The following is a 19,653-nucleotide window of genomic DNA, read 5'->3' as shown; positions in this document are numbered from 1 at the left end:
ATGCAATTTTCTGACATACAAATATCTAATAGAGTCATTATAGTTTGGGAACTTGTTTGTTTTTAAATAAACTTACTATCATCATTTTCTGGATTTGTTATTCACTCTACATACAGTAGATAGAAAAAGATAGATAGATAGAAATAGATAGATAGACAGACAGACAGACAGACAGATAGATAGATAGATAGATAGAAACAGATAGACAGATAGACAGATAGATAGATAGATAGATAGATAGATAGATAGATAGAAACAGATAGATAGATAGAAACAGATAGATAGAAATAGATAGATAGCTAGACAGACAGATAGATAGATAGATAGATAGATAGATAGATAGATAGATAGATAGATAGATAGATAGATAGATAGATAGATAGATAGAAACAGATAGATAGATAGATAGATAGATAGACAGATAGATAGCTAGAGAGATAGAAACAGATAGATAGATAGAAACAGATAGATAGATAGATAGATAGATAGATAGATAGATAGAAACAGATAGATAGATAGATAGAAACAGATAGATAGATATAAACAGATAGATAGAAATAGATAGATAGCTAGACAGACAGACAGATAGATAGATAGATAGATAGATAGATAGATAGATAGATAGATAGATAGATAGATACAGATAGATACAGATAGATAGACAGATAGACAGATAGATAGAGAGATAGAAACAGATAGATAGATAGAAACAGATAGATAGATAGATAGATAGATAGATAGATAGATACAGATAGATAGATAGATAGATAGATAGATAGATAGATAGATAGATAGAAACAGATAGAAACAGATAGAAACAGATAGAAACAGATAGATAGATAGAAACAGATAGAAACAGATAGATAGATAGAAACAGATAGAAACAGATAGACAGATAGATAGATAGAGAGATAGAAACAGATAGATAGATAGAAATAGATAGATAGATAGATAGATAGATAGATAGATAGATAGATAGATAGATAGATAGATAGAAATAGATAGATAGATAGATAGATAGATAGATAGATAGATAGATAGATAGATAGATAGATAGATAGATAGATAGAAACAGATAGATAGATAGAAATAGATAGATAGATAGATAGATAGATAGAAACAGATAGATCGATAGATAGATAGATAGATAGATAGATAGATAGATAGATAGAAACAGATAGATCGATAGATAGATAGATAGATAGATAGATAGATACAGATAGATATAGATAGATAAATAGATAGATAAATCGATAGATAGATAGATAGATAGATAGATAGATAGATAGATAGATAGATAGATAGATAGATAGATACAGATAGATATAGATAGATAAATAGATAGATAGATAAATGGATAGATAGATAGATAGATAGATAGATAGATAGATAGATAGATAGATAGATAGATAGAAACAGATAGATAGATAGAAACAGATAGATAGATAGAAACAGATAGATAGATAGAAACAGATAGATAGAAACAGATAGATAGATAGAAACAGATAGATAGATAGAAACAGATAGATAGATAGATAGATAGATAGAAACAGATAGATAGAAATAGATAGATAGCTAGACAGACAGACAGACAGATAGATAGATAGATAGATAGATAGATAGATAGATAGATAGATAGATAGATAGATAGATAGAAACAGATAGATAGATAGATAGATAGATAGATAGATAGATACAGATAGATACAGATAGATACAGATAGATACAGATAGATATAGATAGATAGATAGATAGATAGATAGACAGCTAAATAGAGAGATAGAAACAGATAGATAGATAGAAACAGATAGATAGATAGATAGATAGATAGATAGATAGATAGATAGATACAGATAGATAGATAGATAGATAGATAGATAGATAGATAGATAGATAGATAGAAACAGATAGATAGATAGATAGATAGATAGATAGATAGATAGATAGATAGATAGATAGATAGATAGAAACAGATAGAAACAGATAGATAGATAGATAGATAGAAACAGATAGAAACAGATAGAAACAGATAGACAGATAGATAGATAGATAGATAGATAGATAGATAGATAGATAGATAGAAACAGATAGATAGATAGAAACAGATAGATAGATAGAAATAGATAGATAGATAGATAGATAGATAGATAGATAGATAGATAGATAGATAGATAGATAGAAACAGATAGATAGATAGATAGAAACAGATAGATAGATAGATAGATAGATAGATAGATAGATAGATAGATACAGATAGATATAGATAGATAGATAGATACAGATAGATAGATAGATAGATAGATAGATAGATACAGATAGATATAGATAGATATAGATAGATAAATAGATAGATAGATAGATAGATAGATAGATAGATAATTGATAGGAATAGAGGGCTACAGAGAAAGTAAATACAAAAACACTCAGCGAACACATAAATCCATGTATATTTTTCGGTCAGGAGGAGGGAACTGTTCTTTTGCACCTATGAGGGCAGATGGGGATCAGGAAAGATTACATGCAGGTAGAATTAAGACAGAACAATTTCAGGTTTAGGCCGGAATAAACACAGTGCATTTTTTAACTACAGCTTGCAGAGTAGAATTTGTAGCTCTGTGTGCAGCGCAGGTGAAGAGGGCGCCCGCATTCCCATCCATTGCGTCTTCCTGGTCTCCTCAATTCACAGCTGTACACTTTAGTTGACATTGTCTCCTTTCCCTGCATGCGCCGGCATAACCACGCCTCGCGGCCTCCTGCGAGCTGCACAATAAACTTGTTTTCCTTAACAGCTCGGGCAGGAGTTAATCCAAGCTCAGTTCCGCACAGCATATGCCTAGTGATGTGTATAAGCTGTCTACTGTGCTATCATTTCCCAGAGCTCCCCACCGGCAAGTAAAAACTAAAAAAAAAAAAAAAAAATGCAAGTCCGGATGACGCCAAACTTTTTATATCAAGGTACAATCAACAAGAGCGAAAGTTTGGCCAAGTTGATTTATATAGGCCTTATAACTTTTCAAAGCGTACTTTCCATCTGAAGGACTGAAGTGGGGATTTAAAATATGACTCTTTAATTTTTAAAAATTACATAAATTAAGCGAACAGCCCATTAACGAGGTGCCATCAGGATCACATGGCTAATTCAGATCAAGTTATATTATCTCGCCTGCAGGATCGGAATAAGAATTAAGGAATTACTATTCCAAAGTTGTACGGGACATTGATCCTCATTTACGATGAAATTCGTCACTGTAACTGCCTTCAAGAGGGCTACCTTGACAGTGGCTGGCCACTGAATCTTCCCCGTGTCCTAACCTTTAGGAAGAGTATATTAGCGTAAGATCCGAGGCTAATTAGTTGTTCTGGTGACATGTTGGATGAAGTCTTGTTTAACAGAAATATAGGTAAGAGGGGAGATAATATGCATTAACCTGAGGCTGAGAGATGGACGGGTTTCTTTCCACCATTTAAACCTCTAGGGAGTCGTAACCAGCCGCCAACATAACTCATTTCAACATAACACAAGCCTGTCTGCTTGAGCCTAGGCTTGGGGGAAATTTAGTTAACCTCATCCCTGCCTGGTGGTCTTGTCCTTTATTCATTCTGTTCCTGCTCTGTGCTGCTTTCCCTTAAAAACCATTGCATAAAAGGATTATGTTTTCAAAGCATGCCCCCGGATTTTATTTTTTTACAGGGACATTTTTTTCAACAGGTAAAAAAGTTTATCAAACAATGTATCGAATGGTAGTACAAAGCTCAGTCGGTTTAATGCAAATCATTATATGTCCGAAGGCCATCGATAATAATGCATATACATAGGCACAGCACGCAATAAAAATCGAACCGTCACAAGAAAACAGAATAGCTCAGTACATACAGTACAGACAGAGCTGCTGTTAGAAATCACGAGGCCCCATACAGCCTACCTGGCAGTTTACTATGCTTCATTAAGGAAAGGACACAGGAGTGGTTGGTACCGATTGTTCGCTGTGTTCATTCAGAAAAGCAAGGGGCCAGTAACATATTTACTGGCCCCTTTCCCAGCTCTCCATCCTAAAACATCCCCCCGTGTTCCCTTTGCAGCTGCTGGTGGGAGAAGAGTGGAGGGAAGCCGGGAGCGCTTTGGGGGAAAGGGGCACATATGGGGTGCGGACAGCAGATAGAAGGGGTGCATATGCTAGGACCAATCCCCCTGCAGTGCAGTTGGAGAGAGAAAGAGGAGGAGAAGCTGGCAGTGCTATAGGGGGAGGCAGAAGAGGATTGGTGTCTGCAATAAAACAGTACAGGTGGTTCTCCTGCTCAGCCCGTACCCAGGCCCCTCTTTTGAACTGATGGAGCCTGGGCCCAGCACAGAAGGGCTCTCTGTACTGCCTAATCAGTGCCCCTGAGTACAGACATCCATAAAAGATGGTACAGCTCTTTCGTCATCATAGGCTTACAGGAGAAAGCCAAACAGGCCAATTCAGCAGACTAGCCAGCCTGTTGCACCAGAATATACAGTCACCCTTAGCAGCATGTAAAGGAGGAAAGGCATGCACAACTGCCAGCCAGCCCAGAGTGCCCATTAAAGAAAAGGAGGAGAAGGAAGGGAAAGGGGGAGGAAGAAAGGGAAAGGAAGGGGGAGGACAAAAGTGAAGAAAGAAGGGGAGCTGAGGGGCCCGAATAAAAAAAACCCAGACATGAGGAAGCAAAAGGGAGGGGACAAAAGAGGGGGGGGGGGGCAAAAGGGGCAAGGGGAGGCCAAAGGAGAGGCAACAGAGCCATAATATAAAACATATTACAAAGCACCTTGGAGGTCCAAGCCATGTCTGACTATATATATTTTATTGAACGTTTTAGGGCAGTTCATACCACATGCACTGCAGTTTTGCAGCTAGCTACAGTGGGCAGAGTTAGCTGTTTCCATCATATGATTTCCCTATGGACATAGTAAATTGCATAGGACAAAAGCAATTTCAAGTATCTTGTTGTTTCTTTATCCTCCATAATTCGCAGCAACAAAATCCGGGGATCAGGCCTTAGGGCTAAGTCACAGAGATCATTTAGAGCAGTGGTCTCAAAACTGCAGCCCAGGGTCCAGAGGGGGTCATTTGCTTGCTTCTATCTGGCCCTTGGGGCACTATTTTCATCCGCTGATACCAACAATGGACCATAATTCGCCCCACTGACATCAATGAAGGGGCAGTATTCTTCCCAATCACACCAACAATGGGTTACAATGCCTCTCAATGACACCAAAGATGGGGCACAGTTCCTCCCAATGACAGCAACCATGGGGCACAATTCTTCCTACTAACACTAACAATGGGGCAATATTCCTCCCGCTGACACCAAAGATAGGGTTTTTTATAATCCCACTGATGTCTGGACCTTTTCTACTCCCAATAGCCACAGTCCGGCCCCCCTAAAGTCCAAGGGACAGCAAACTGGCTATTTGTTTATAAAGATTGGAGACCCTTGATTCAGAGCATCAACCACCAGCTCCCAATAGGAGCGAAAAAGTAGGTACTGCCACACCATATGAAAAAATGTACCAGTAGAGGATTTACAACGTGTGCAAAAAAAGGCTGACTGAGGAGTAAATAGTGGACCGTCTCTGCGGGGTGTCGTAAACCCTGTGTAAAAATTTGAGTTGTATAAGTCTATCTTTAGTAAAGATCATATTGGTAACATACAGTATGTACCTACACTGTCATCCCAGTCCTCGGCAGAAAGGTCAGAAATGTCAAAAGTCCTCGTCAAATTGGAACCATTTGCCACTGACTAACGAAGGTAGAGGGAGCACAATGGCTTCCCCATTACCTTTGACATCAGCAGACACTCCACTACATCCAGCTTTAAGACAAGTGATTCAGGAAATTGGGCCTGAACAGCGTGTCACAGTTGTAAGTATCTAAGATGCTCCCAGATTGTGGTGCAGCGACTTCATTAAGAAACACTCTTTATCATTGGTTTACACTGACTGACCCTAATGTTGCGTACACATGATCGGAATTAAGGTCAGAAAAAGCTTTGCTGGTTTTCCTGCCGGAATTCCACTCAAGCTTGTGTTGCCTACACACGGTCACACCAAATTTCCGATAGTCAAGAACGGTGTGACGTACAACACTACGACAAGACAAGAAAATGAAGTTCAATGTTTCCGAGCATGCGTCAAATTGTTTCCGAGCATGCGTAGGAATTTTGTTTGTTGGAATTGCTACAGACGATCGGAATTTCCGATCAAAACTTTTTCTGTCAGAAAAATTTAAAACATGCTCTCAATCTTTTGCTTGCCAAAATTCCGCCAGCAAAAGTGTGATGGAGCCTACACACGGTCGCATTTTCTGATGAAAAGCTCTCATTGGTCTTTTGCTGGCCGAATTTCCCATCGTGTGTATGCGGCATAAGAGGAACTTTACCCCCAGAGGCGGCTCTAGGCTTTGTGAGGCCTTAGGCAAAAATTAGACATGAGGCCCCACTCACGCCCATAAAGGGAAGAATAATTAAAACAATAAAAATGTAATACTACATTGCAATGTACAGTGTAAAATTAACTGATGGCAATCCATCCATGGCCAGTCCTCAAGGATTCCAGTATGGTATTGGATCATATCACACCGGCGAGCTCACCCAGACCATCCTTCCCTTTCCCAGGCTGTGCTCTGCTCTCAGCTGGGTGTGTCTTGTCAGCAGACCACCATTTGTGAGTGGCACAAAGATAACATTGACAGCTCAAGGTGGCAGCGCCATCCTTCTTCCCAATGCTGGGCTCTCTCCACCAGTGGCATAGCATGGGTTGTCAGCGCCTGGGGCAAGGCAAGTAATTTACGCCCCCCTAACCCATGGACTTTTAGCTCTGGTCTGGTCACATGATCCCCCGTGTCAGTCATTAGTGGCTGCAGGGGAGAGGAGAGAGCGCTTGGCAATGGATGGTAAAGCCTGGAGCGGTGACATTATGCAAATCTTTACCAGCCACTGTTGTAGAATGCTTGGGCCTGCCCTCTCCACCCTACTGGTAAAGGAGGCCATCCATCAAATTGATAAGCCAATAACAACCTTTGGAGCCTTACCACTTCCTCTGGCTAGTCTAGATCTGTATATGATAGAGTTTTTGGGGGCTCATGTCTCCTGAATGTTCCCACAGGTAGGTAACAGGAATGCAACACCTATAGGGCCTTTTTTATGCCCTGAGATAGTTTGGACGGCTTAAAGGGCAAGTTCACCTTTTCCCAAAAAATTAAAAGCTGAACTACCTCTAAGTATCCTGCCCACCCCTCTGGATCTCACTGTTCATAGTGCCCATGAGACCCCAGGCTTCTGGTGTAGAGGGCAGTGGTCTTTACACAGTACATGACCCTGGAGGAGGAGGAGGAAGGAAGGGGGAGAGGACAGAGGAAGGGGTGTAGAGAGGATATGGGTAGGGAAAAGATGACAAAAGGAGGGGGAGAGAGAACATAGTGAGGGAATGGGGAGAAAGGACTGGGGGAGAGCGGGGGGCAGGGAAGGGAGGGAGAGAGGACAGAGGGAAGGGGGAGAGGAGAGAGAGAGGGGGGACAGGATAGAGAAAGGGGGGAGAAGAGAGCGGACAGAGGGAGGGCGAGAGGATAGAGAGAAGGTGGGGGAGGACAAAGGGGAAGGAAAGAGAGGGGGAGGGAGTGAGAAAGGGCCGAGAGAGAATGGGGGGGACAAAGAGAGGGAGGGAAGGGAGAGAGGAAGGAGGGGGTAGAGGAGAGTGTGGACAGATGGAGGGGAGGGGGAGGGTATAGATAGAGAGGAGGGGGAGAGGAGAGCGGAGAGAGGGAGGGGGGAGATAAGAGAGAGGAGGGGGAGAGGAGAGCGGAGAGAGGGAGGGGGGAGATAAGAGAGGGAGGGGGAGAGGACAGGGGAAGGGAGGCAGAAAGGACAGAGGGGAAGAAAACGGGGAGGGAGGAGAGAAGACATAGGGGGAATGATAAAGAGAGGGAGGGGGAGAGAGAGGAGGGGGGAGGGAGGAGAGAAGAGAAAGTGAGGGGTGATGGAAATAATGGGGGGTGAAGGGGGGATAGGAGGGTTAGAGGGCACAGGGAGGGGGGATAGAGGGGAGGGTAGGTAGAAGGAGAAGAGGGGGAGGGGCTGACGTGATAATTAGGATAGGTGGGCAGTGTTGTACTGTAGGATCGTAGACGGTGGAAGACGGTCTCTGCGCTCCTGGGTGCCGCCCTCCCTATCTATGTGCCCGGCCCCCTGATCCCCATACAGGGCACTGAAAGAATGGATTCCCATGATTAGAGCTGGAGGCTCTAATTGTTTTAAAAAAAAGGTGATGTTGGGGTGCAGAGCATTGCGCTCCAAGCCCAACCAGTTGTCCTCCCGGGCAATCAGGAAGCAGGCCATGAGACACATGTGCTCTCACCTACACTTCAAATGGGACTTATATACCATGCTTTCACCCCCAGCCCCACAATAAGTGCTCCTCCTTCATAGACATGCTGGAGATTGTAGTCCCATAGTCCCGCCCAGCCTCCACCTCTATCACACACAGCCCTCTACTCACTGTGCGTGTACTTCTTCCAGGGCTCCCGAGTCCCGCTACCGCTGCCCGCAGGCCCTGCTGTCTGCATCAGCAGAATGATGTGATGTGTCGGGCAGAGAAGAAAGCTCTGCCTGACACGAGGCTTTGACCGAGATGAGGCTGCAGGGGAGCAATTCAGGAACCATGGTGCCTTGTATCAGTGTCTGTCCAGCGCGGAAGGGTGGGGGGCGGATATTTAAAGCTTTTATCTGCTGGACGGACACAGATGCAGGGCATGGTTCCTGTAATTATTCCCCGCTGCAGCGATTCCCCCTCAGTGCAGGCAGGCAGCTCTGCTAGTAGTGTCCCGACTCCCGCAGCCGGCTGTGGCATCAGACCCAGGGACAGCACGGGTCCACCAGCTGCCCAAGTTACGGCGGTGCTCCCCTTTCTTCAGTAGGCAAATTGTGCGGTCGCGAGGCCCCTGTGAGCGCGAGGCCTTAAGCGATCGCCTAATTTGCCTAATTAAAGAGCCGCCTCTGTTTACCCCTACCCATATTTTCCCCCCTCCTATACTTTTTTTTTTCTGCCACCCATCATTTTCAAGTTCTTGCAGAGCTACAGTACAAAATTGGTAAACTGTTAAATTCCCATTTGCCAACATCAAGCCATTGAAATCAGTTACAAGTCCTTTCAACCACCTCCACATTTTGTGGTTGGGGTTGGATTAATCATGGGGGAGAAATAAAGAGAAAGGGGAAAAAATAGAGGAAGGAGCCTAGTTGCGTTGACCTTTGGCACCAGGAAGGGCAAGTTTCTATGCAAGTGCGCCTTTGATGGATTTCTCATACACAATCCTATTTGCCAACCTAGGTGCGCACAAGTGAGCGTGCTTGACAGGCATCCTGGAGATTAGATGTCCACTTTAAACTGAGCGTCATCACCAATAGTGGCCGGTCTTCCTGTCGCGGTTGTTCAAATTATTTGTTTCTACTTTGGAGGGTTCAACAGCAATATTAGGGCTGGTAACTTCAGGAATATCCGGCAAGCAACGAGGAGGGGTCTGAGCCAATGGAGAATTGCGACGGTCCAAAAGAAACTTACGATCATAAATGATCTTGGTCCCTCCAGGGTTGGTGGAGAAGAGGGTCCCCCCGAGGGTGGTGCAATAGTCATGAGGTAGCTGAGATGAGTCGCTAATATGGATGGTCCTGGTGGGGATGGCCCGGCTCTGGCTGTGCTGGTGTCCGGTTCACATGTTCCTGGCTTGAAGGATGTGTGTGTGGTGGGGGGGAAGAGAGGAAGAAAGCAAGACAGGGCCGGAGAGCGGGGCTGGGAGGAGCCGGCTGAGGTAGAGAGTGCACGTTGGGGGGGGGGGCCTCCTATACCTTTAATTGGGTTCTGGATAAAAAAAAAACATCAACAATCAATCAATGTTCTATTGGGATTTACCATTCCACCTCCACACACCTGGTCCTGTGTCACCATCTTCTTCTGACAACATCATAAGGGTGCCACCTGTTTTTTCAAGGTTCTCGCAACCATGTCCATGATGACGCAGATGCACCATGGCACCTCAGCAGGAAGCCAGCTAAAATGATCAGGAAGAGACAGTCAGGCCGCGTACACACGGGCGGACTGTTCGCCCAACTTTGTCCGCTGAACAGTGTTTGGGCGGACAGTCCGCTCGTGTGTGGGCTTTCAGCGGACAGTTTCAGCGGACAGTTTGACGGACAAGGTTTTTCGGAATTTCCGAAAAACTGTCCGCTGAAACCTTGTTTCAGCGAACAGTCCGCTCGTGTGTAGGCTTGTTCGTCAAACAAAGTTGCGTGCATGCTCAGAAAGGATTTTCACGCCGAAAGCTATAATGCAGTGTATAGGACGTCGTATTTTTCGTCCCGTCGTACGTGCCGTTCACGTCATCGCGCACGGTTTCAGCAAACTGTTCGTTCGTCGTGTGTGGGCATGTCCGTCCATGCTAATTTTGAGCGGACTGTTTGCCGAAACTGTTGGACGGACAAAGTTGGGCGAACAGTCCGCGCGTGTGTACGCGGCCTTAGCCACCCCAATAAGGCATTGCATGCTCAGTAAAGTCCTCTTCGGTCTCCTGGAAGACTTGACACACTTATCCCAGCAGCCTGAGGGCAATGCATACATCGTTTTTGCCTATGAGAAAAATCAGGAAGCGTTGGGATCTGTTCCTAAAAAAATTTCTTAAAAAAAAAAAGAAGAAAATATCTGATTACGTGAGAAGAGGGGCGTAGGAAGGGAATAAGAGAAGGTGGACAGGGAGGGTGAAGCTCTGCTTTATCACTCCTTATTAGAGGAAGGCTATCCTATTCCTTAGTCATCTTATTTATGTGACATTTGCACTGACTGCATGCTATCTATTACAACATTCTACTTAATATAACATTTCCATATTCTTCATTATTATTGGTCAAATTTCCTAATATACGATACTACTAATGGCATCTTCTTTATGAATCTCTTTCAATCTTTTTCAGTTACGTAGGTCCAGCTTGTACCAATGTATCTATGTATACATTGTTTACCCTGGTAAAAATACCTCACACAGTTCACATAAACACTGGATAGGCACACAGTTAACCCTTTGATCACCCCGATGCTAATTCCTTCCCAGCCAGTGCAATTAGTACAGTGACTGTGCATATTTTTAGCACTGGTCACTGGATTAGTATCACTGGTTTCCTGCAATGTGTCAGAATGTCCACCACAATATCGCTGATCGCCCCCCTTACTAGTTCAAAAAAAAAAATATCCCATATTTTGTAGACAATATAACTTTTGCACAAACCACTCAATATACGCTTATTGGGATTTTTTTTTTTTCTTTTCAAATATTTTATTAAGGAATCAGGCAGGGTACAGTAAAATAGACTGAACAATTTACGATAAAAACAGCAACGAAGGATGATCAGATACGCTGTTACTTAAGCATTGTAAAAGTAGATAACTCGGTACAGACACAAAATTGGCCCCTGCTTCCCACATACATAGGGTAACGAAGAGTCAAAACAATGGGAGGGGGGACCAGATGAAAATAGGTCAACTAGTGTCGGTAGGGAAAAAAAACCCGTAGACATTTATGTTCAGATCGCCATTCCCTACTCAGGGTAGTAGTAAAGAAGAACAGCTTTGCTTAAGGTATTTTACCCAACATAGAAAAAAGAGTAAAAAAAAGAAATTACAGGGATAGAAAAGGAGAGGAAAGAGAAGGAGGAAATGGGGTCATAGAGAGAGAGGGAGGAGTTGTGATGGAGTAAGGGAAAGGAGGGAGAGAAGGAAAAGCATGGTCGGCGGACCCAGGGGAACCACAGGCCCCAAATCACTGATTATGTTAAATTAAGGAGCCATAAGGCGTGTGTCAAAGTCCTTAGGTAGGAAATTGTCTACCCATGGTTGCCAAATTTTAGTAAACAGTGGGATTTTGTCTAACGCTACCGCTTCTATTTTCGCATGTATCATCGCTTGTGTGATTCTGTGCTTGGTTTCCGCTACATGGGGATTTTTTTTTTTTTTATACCAAAAATATGTAGCAGAACACATATTGGCCTAAATTTATAAAGAAATTAGATTTATTTACAAATTTTTTTATTGGATATGTTTTATAGCAGAAAGTAAAAATTATTGTGTTTGTTTTTTTCAAAATTGTCAGTATTTTGTTGTTTACAGCGCAAAAAAAAAAAAAAATGTAGTGGTGATTAAATACCACCAAAAAAAGGCTCTATATGTGGGGATATACATTTTATTTGGATACACTGTTACACAACTACACAATTTTCAGTTAAAATAACGCAGTGCAGTATCACAAAAAAATGTGCTGGTCATGAAGGGGGGTGAATCTTCCAGAGGTCTGGTGGTTAAAGGATAAAATGTAGAGAAGGATTCAATTCCCTGCCAGATTGATTTTTTTCTTGTCTGGGTACTACTTGTCTGGGTAGTACATTTCCCTTTCATTCCTGTCCCAGAATTCCATCTGTCAGTTGTCCCCAGGACAGGTGTCCTCATTGGAAGATTTCTCCTCACCTCTAAAGTCAAAAAGGTTTGGATTACCCCTTACTTTCTTTCTAAGGGACAATGGTCACCATTACAATCATACAGTGGTGTCCTGCTTATTAGGGGGCGCAGGGGCACCACAGGGGCACACCAATCCTCTTCTGCCTCCCCCTATAGCACTGCCCAAATAAATCCATGCGCCCGGCCCCTAATCTCCATGCTGTCAGAGCTGGGCTCAGCCCTTCCTTCTCTGAGCTGGCCACTCAGCTGTCAGCTAATTGCCAGCTCCCATCTCTCCCCACAGTTATTCAGCTGTTGATGATCCTGCTTATCAGTCCTGCCTACTTAAGCCATCCAGTCCAGAGGAGCTCTACCTTCACCTTGGTCATATCACAAGAAACTATCTCCTGAATTCCTGTTTATATACTGGCTTTGCTGACATCCCTTCTGGCTCCAGATTCTGCTTGCTGTTCCACTACTTTGATCCCTGACTTCTGGCTTGGCTGACTTTCCGTTCCGGTTACTGAACTTTGGCTATGTTTTAACTATGTTTGTTCTTTTTACTTGTATTATTAAACAAGTGTGATTTAACTGTACTTCTGTCTCGGCCTGATTTCATGGTTTCTGACACATGCAGGGTGCCGGATGGATGGATTTCAACGTTTTTTGTTTTTTTTGAAGCACATAATTAGAACACAAGGCTCTAATTGGCTTAAAAAAGGGTGGGTTCGGGGCACAGAGCACTGCGCCCTGAGCCCGCCTACCTGTGTGATGTGTGCAGGGGGTAGTTGGAGCGGATAAGCAGCGGAGAGGAGGAGTAAAGGAGTGGAGGAGGCGGGGAGCTGGCAGCAGCCAAGGAGTGTGCAGTCTCCGGTGGTGACATATGAAGTGCAGAGGCAGAGTTGCCATGTAGCCTGAGCTGGGAGAAGAAAGATGGCAATGCCTGTCATTTGGGCTCTGTCTACCTGGCTGCTCTCCTACTGCTTCGTCCATCTGCTGTGGGGGAAGCCGCGACCATGGATGGGGTAAGTGCGAACCCAGCAATGGTGGGGGGTGGTTTGTAGGCCCCCCCCCCCAAAAAAAAATGGAGCACCAGCCACCACTGCAACCATACCTCCCAACTGTCCCCCTCAATTGTCCCTCTTTTTGGACAAATGCATAGACTACTATAGTAAATGCAATACTTCACTACCAAAGGTGTTGCACTACACTAAACCTTTTACACGAAATGTTTTATTATCACATTATTATTTTAAAAAGCCAGTATAAGGGAAACATAGTGATGAAAAAAGCAAATATGAGGACTTTAGACAATCATTTTTGAATGTTAGTTCTTTGTGGGTGTGTGGAAATGGTGAGTATGGGTTCAAATATAAATAAAGCATTAAAAAATAAATCGGCTTGGCATTCAAAGTGCCCAGTTAGCTAAACATTTGTTTGCCAGTATCTTTTTTTTTTTTTTTACTTTTTCTAAATGGCCATGCTTTGGATACTGCAGCCAGAGAACGGTTAGGTTTCCTCCGTGGATTTTGAAGAACTCTTACCTCTTGCGTTGCACTCTTCTATTTCTTGTAAGACATCATTCCCAAAGACGCCTCCACTCCTGCCTAAAAGCACCAGCTTGCTTTAAATTCACAACCTTATTTAGCCTTGTACAATTACCACTGTAAAAAGGGCTACATTTCATGTGAACCCTCTCCCGGGCTGAAGGTGGTAATGTGGAGGATTTATCATTAAGATGTATCAGAAAGTGTGAGGGCACACCCTCAAGGAGCTATTAGATGTGAACGATAAGATGAAGGGAGACACTGTGGTCTTCAGGAAAATAAAAAAAAAGGCGATTGAGCCATCAGAGAAAAAGAGGGAAGATTCACTGTGTGTTCTGCTAATTAGGTGGAAACTGTTAATTCAGCATAGCTGTAGATGAAAACATTTTATGGTGGTAATAAGCATACAAAAGGCTGTGTACTTTATTCATGGGATTTATTTCTATTCACTGACTAGTTACATATTTAAAGGGTTGCCATACTTTTTAATTACAGTACCAACAAAGGCTTCCTACCCACCCCATAAAAAAATGTAATATTCTTACGGGCCTCAGATGCCAAGGTGAGTTTTGTTTTTCTGCCTTGACCCGTGCAGTGCCAGGCAGGGTTCTGATCTAAGATAGTGCTATAGTGTGCTTATGTGCCCCGGGTCCATAGAATTTAAAGGGTCTACTATTCCAACTGGAATTTGAAACAAAACACTGCCATCACACAAAGCTTTAGGGCCAAACACACTCTTCTGCTGCATTGCAGGAACGCAAATGTTAATGTGAATGTAAACATGTTGGAATGCAATACATTTTTGGCAGAACACCAATGCACAAAGGGATCATTCATATGAGCTTTACTCTCTGAAGAACAATCCACTTTCGTATTACTCTTCAGAGAGCATTTGACAGGCAGCAAGGAGGAGTTATGTTGCCTCCTCATTGACTTCTTTAACCACGTGAACGTGGTTGTACGTGGATCGGAGCACTTGCACATGGTTACGGAACGCTTGCAGAGCAGCCCCATTCATTTGAAATGACAGGGTGTTTGATCCCTGTGACGTCCACAAAGTAAAGCATCCTGGCCAAGGCATGTGTACCTCTGCGACTAAAGAGGGTAGTGCAGAGGCATAGCTTGAAGGTTGTGGGCCCTGATGCAAAAGTTGACCCCCCCACTATTTCCAACGGGCGTGCAGATGTGATTTCAGCCCTGTGGAGGAGGAACAGTATAGAGTGCTGTAATGGAAAAGGAGTTCAGCAGCCGAGCATAGCATGCAGGGTGGAGGGGGTGGTCAGGGGCTTTGGGGGATCAACTTAGATCAACACAAAATCTTGAGCCTGCAGCCCTTCAGGGGCCCTCCGAGGAGGTGTTAAGGGATTTGTTTTAGCAATTTCTGAAGTGTTCTCTGTCAGTGTTGGCAGGTGTTGGGGGAAGGTCACCTCCCGGATGTCTTTTCCGCAGTTGTAAGGGAAGTGGGGTAAGTAGAAATACCCAGGTGGGGGGTACAGAGAATCCCAGCTAGTGACTAGGAGACACTGAGCAGTGTCAGACCTCCCCAGTGACATCAGTCCCATCATGACTACAGGACGGCACTCTCCTTCTCTTGCCTCGCTGAGCTCGGTTACCATTCCATGTTGCCAGCACACAGCACAGACACTTCCCCATCCTGGGCTGTTCTCACCTTGTGCTCCTCTCCATTCAGGAAATGGCTCACAGCTTCTCCCCAGCCAATGGGAACGGAGGGGTGTAGACTGTGGAAGGCAAAGTAGAAGCCCAGTACTGGAGCGGGGCTGTGGGGCCCTAGGGCAGATCAGAGCTGAATTTTGTGGAGGATATGATAATATGACAGGGAGGCTGCTGGGGCCCCCTGGGTTGCAATTGTGACCCCTGCAACCCCTTATGCTATGTCCATGGGGTAGTGGTTGTGGGGTGATAAGAGTGTGGCTCAACTATGAGGTTTTACCATTCCACGACCGCTGGCGTAAACACAGAAGTACAGCTCCAGCGCTTGGTAACATACTACTACACTATAGTTTTTGGATATACATACACTTTAAATAACACCACTAGTATTGCAGACATACTGTAATGCACTGGGGTTGATTTATTTACACTGGAGAGTGCAAAATCTGGTGCAGCTTTGCACAGAATCCCATCAGCTTCCAGGTTAAGTTGTCAAAGCTTAATTGAACAAGCTACAGTTAGAGGACGACTGGCTACCATGCACAGCTGCACCAGATTTTGCACTCTCCAGTTTAGTAAATCAAACCCCACTGTGTACTCTGGTTGTTCCACCAATTAAAAAAAAATGCCCTTGTAGCACCATTTTTATTTTATTTTTTTAAATCCGATTCTATTTAGGAAAATGTTTCAATAGCAGAAGTACACAGATACAAGCCACCATGCAGGGCAGGGAAATACAATAAATAGAAGGAGTGACCATACCAAAAAGGAGGAAAGTAGAATTAGAGTATCAAACACCTTAGACCTAAGCTGGTGCATTTTCCAAATCATACATAGCAAGATGAAAAAAGAAGGTCTAGCACACATAATATGGTACATAGAGACCTAGAGAAGGGTAGGATACAGGTATTCAATCCAGTGGGAGCATATATATAGAATCCCTGAGAAAACAAGGAGATGCCTTTATTAGGTTCCATTATAAATTCAGAGAGAGTAGATGAGTAAGCCGAGGTCCATTTAAGGTCAATCAGCCTACGGGCAACAAATAAAGCTCAACAAACATTAATCTCTAAATTGGGATCCATTAGGGATGAGTCCAAATAGGCTACCAGGTGGGTGAGGGGTTCAGCTGGTAGATTAATCCCCAGTAAGCTGTTCAGCATACAAACAACCTCAGCCGAATACCTCCTTAAAGCCTGATACACATGGGCCGATTTGTCGGGTGGCATCGGGTGGTTTGATAGAAACCGCCCAACATTCGGCACATTTGTACTGGAGTTGGTCAAACAAAAGCTGGCCGTTCAGCCAGCTTCTGTCGATGGATATTACCAAAAAAGGTCTGCCGACTGGCTCGTGATCAGCGCTCTCAGCCAATGGCTGCGTCCCCCTATCAGAACACAATAGCTCAGCAGGGGAGATAGCTGTACTAACATTTCATTGTTTGTACAGCGGCTCCTCCTAGGCTGCTGGGTTGAACGAAAAAAAAAATTATAGTGTACTAGACTTTACCTTGGTTTATGCCCAAAGACATTGTTTGCTTCTGACTGCTATTGGAGAGTGTTCTTTAGTAGCTAGAAAAAGAAGATACAATGTATTGAGTAATGAATATTTATTTCAGATTGGTAAAAAAGTGCACCACTAATGAATGTTGCAAACACAATAAGTGGTTGATAATAGTATCCTAGCTAAAATAATAAAGTGCAAAGTGCAATAATGCAAGTGATATACAAAAAAAAAGCATATACTCAAATGAATATACATACAGAGGTAGTGATACCTTACATCAAATAATAAAGTGCAATGTGCCAATAAATGAATATGTGCAAAACAAAGTCCAAGTAGTGCAAAAATCCACACATAAGAACTGTAAATGCAGAGCAGCCACTGTCCCGCTCACCATACTCCCAGAAGTACCACAATGACCAGAAGTCCCGTTATCAGATCATGTTACGAGTAGTGTAATGAACAAAATAACTTTTTCTCAATGGAGTAGAAGGTAGGAGGGGTGGATCTCCATTGAAACAATTTGTACTGCTGCTCTACATAAAGACCTGAAGTTGTTAACCATTGCAATGGTGGAAGTTCAGGCACAGGAAGAGGACGGGCATACCTGTGGTAAAGAGTTCTAGAGGATCCAGCTGCCTGCACATTGTGGGACTTTATTACAATTCAAGATCTAACATAGTGGCTGGTCGTAGTGGAGAGTTATGGTGACAGATCTTCGGTGATTGCTCCGGTGACCATTATCCTGTCATTCTCATCTCTATGCATGTTTGACTCTCTGCCAATGGCAGTGGAGTCCATATATTCCGATAAGAGTGTTTACTCTCCCTCCTGGGTGGTGGATGCACGTGCCCTGGTGACTCCTTGAGTGGACATTGGATAACCTTAATTTTTACTTGAACTAATTTAATTTAAAAAAGTTTTTTTTTATATCTGGGCTGTTTTGACACACAGAGGCTGCTCTGCATTTACAGTTCTTATGTGTGGACTTTTGCACCACTTGGACTTTGTTTTGCACATATTCATTCATTGGCACGTTGTACTTTGTACTAATTGATGTAAGGTATCACTACCACTTATATATATTAATTTGAGTATATTTGTTTTTTTAGTATGTCGCTTGCTTTTTTACACTTTATTATTCTATATGGGATACTATTATCATTCACCTATTGTGATTTCAACATTCATTAGCTCTGCACTTTTTTTTTACCATTCTGATGTCTGCACAATACCATGTTAGATTGTAGTGTTAGCAGCTGTTATATATTTTGACATTAGCGCAATCATTTGTTATAATTTTTCTTCAATATTTATTCCACACTGGCCAATTACTGAGGGGTTTACGCAAATAATCTGGGCTAAGGAAATGTATCAATTTTTGGAGAGACCTTCTAGACAGATAGGCCCGGAGTACAACCCCAAAGCCATAACGGGGGGCCGGCTTGACAGGGGTTAATGGAGCGTTCGGTGCCTGAGGTTAGGGAAGCAGGGGAGTGTAGTGGGTGATTGAAGTGGGCAGTGTCCAGGAACGGGAAGTGGCGTAGAATGAGGAGGGGGGGGGGTGGCGTCAGTCTGCAGGGAAAGACAGAGGAATAGCTTCCAAACCTAAGGTGTCAGGTCTAAGTGGTGGTGGCGGGGGGTGCAAGATCCTTTTAGGTCATATGGGCACTTAAAAGGTATGGTGTAGTGTAGTGTAGTCTGAGGTATGGCTCCCAGTCGGTACAGGTACCTGCTAGTTGTTTCTGAGTTGGTGGTTCACAACTGAAGGCCTTAGAAGAGACTAGCAGGTACAGTTCTGGTTTATGCCTATTGGGACCTTGGGCTCCATTATCGTTAATAAACTGTATGTTATGTTTAAAAGGTTATTGATATGTTAATTATTGGTTATTTATATGCTTGGTTAATAAAATGGCTGCTGCAGCCAATTTACCCCAGTTATGTGTGGTGTGGTCATTAGAGGAAAGGGGGGGGGGGGGGTGGTTTTATTGGCATAGCAGGTAACAAGCCATGGTTAACACCATAGTCATCGACCTTTTAGCTCTCTGATGTTGCCTGGAGAGGATGTATTGGTGAAATGCCCTTGGCTACAGGCTCCTGCATGGGGAGAAATTAGCACCAGAGAGGCCCATCTTGCCCCCCTTTTGCTTTGAGAATGAAGACAGAGCTAAGAGGGGTGTTTGATTTGCCAGCAACCCATTGGAGTGTAGAGTGGCTTAATCTGGCCTGTGAGAGACTTCTTGAGAGTCTAAACCTGGTCTATGGCATATGCCAAAGGTATTTAAAGGTAGTGGCCTGTATTAGCCTGTGGGAACTGGTGGGCCAGTCGGTGAGAGTCTGGGTGCAGCTACAGGGAAGGTTACTCAAAAGAAAAGCAGGAAGGACCATCCTGCAGCTCCTTCGGAGTTTAATATAAGCATTGTGTCACATATAAGCATTGTG

General features: G+C 43.5%; 1 protein-coding gene and 1 pseudogene across 2 annotated transcripts in view; one reads left to right on the top strand and one right to left on the bottom strand.

The window, feature by feature from the left end:
- Positions 1-19,653, top strand: part of ESRRG (estrogen related receptor gamma) — a 1,080,228-nt gene that overhangs the window by 419,902 nt on the left and 640,673 nt on the right. The gene's annotated exons all lie outside the window — the stretch shown is intronic.
- LOC143986679 (eukaryotic translation initiation factor 4E-binding protein 2 pseudogene) lies at positions 9,383-9,719 on the bottom strand (annotated as a pseudogene).

This window comes from Lithobates pipiens, unplaced genomic scaffold, assembly GCF_037356315.1.
Source record: "Lithobates pipiens isolate NorthernLeopardFrog02 unplaced genomic scaffold, aLitPip1_a1.2 Scaffold_18, whole genome shotgun sequence".
Lineage (NCBI taxonomy): Eukaryota > Metazoa > Chordata > Amphibia > Anura > Ranidae > Lithobates > Lithobates pipiens.
This window is presented reverse-complemented; position numbering and strand designations above follow the sequence as displayed.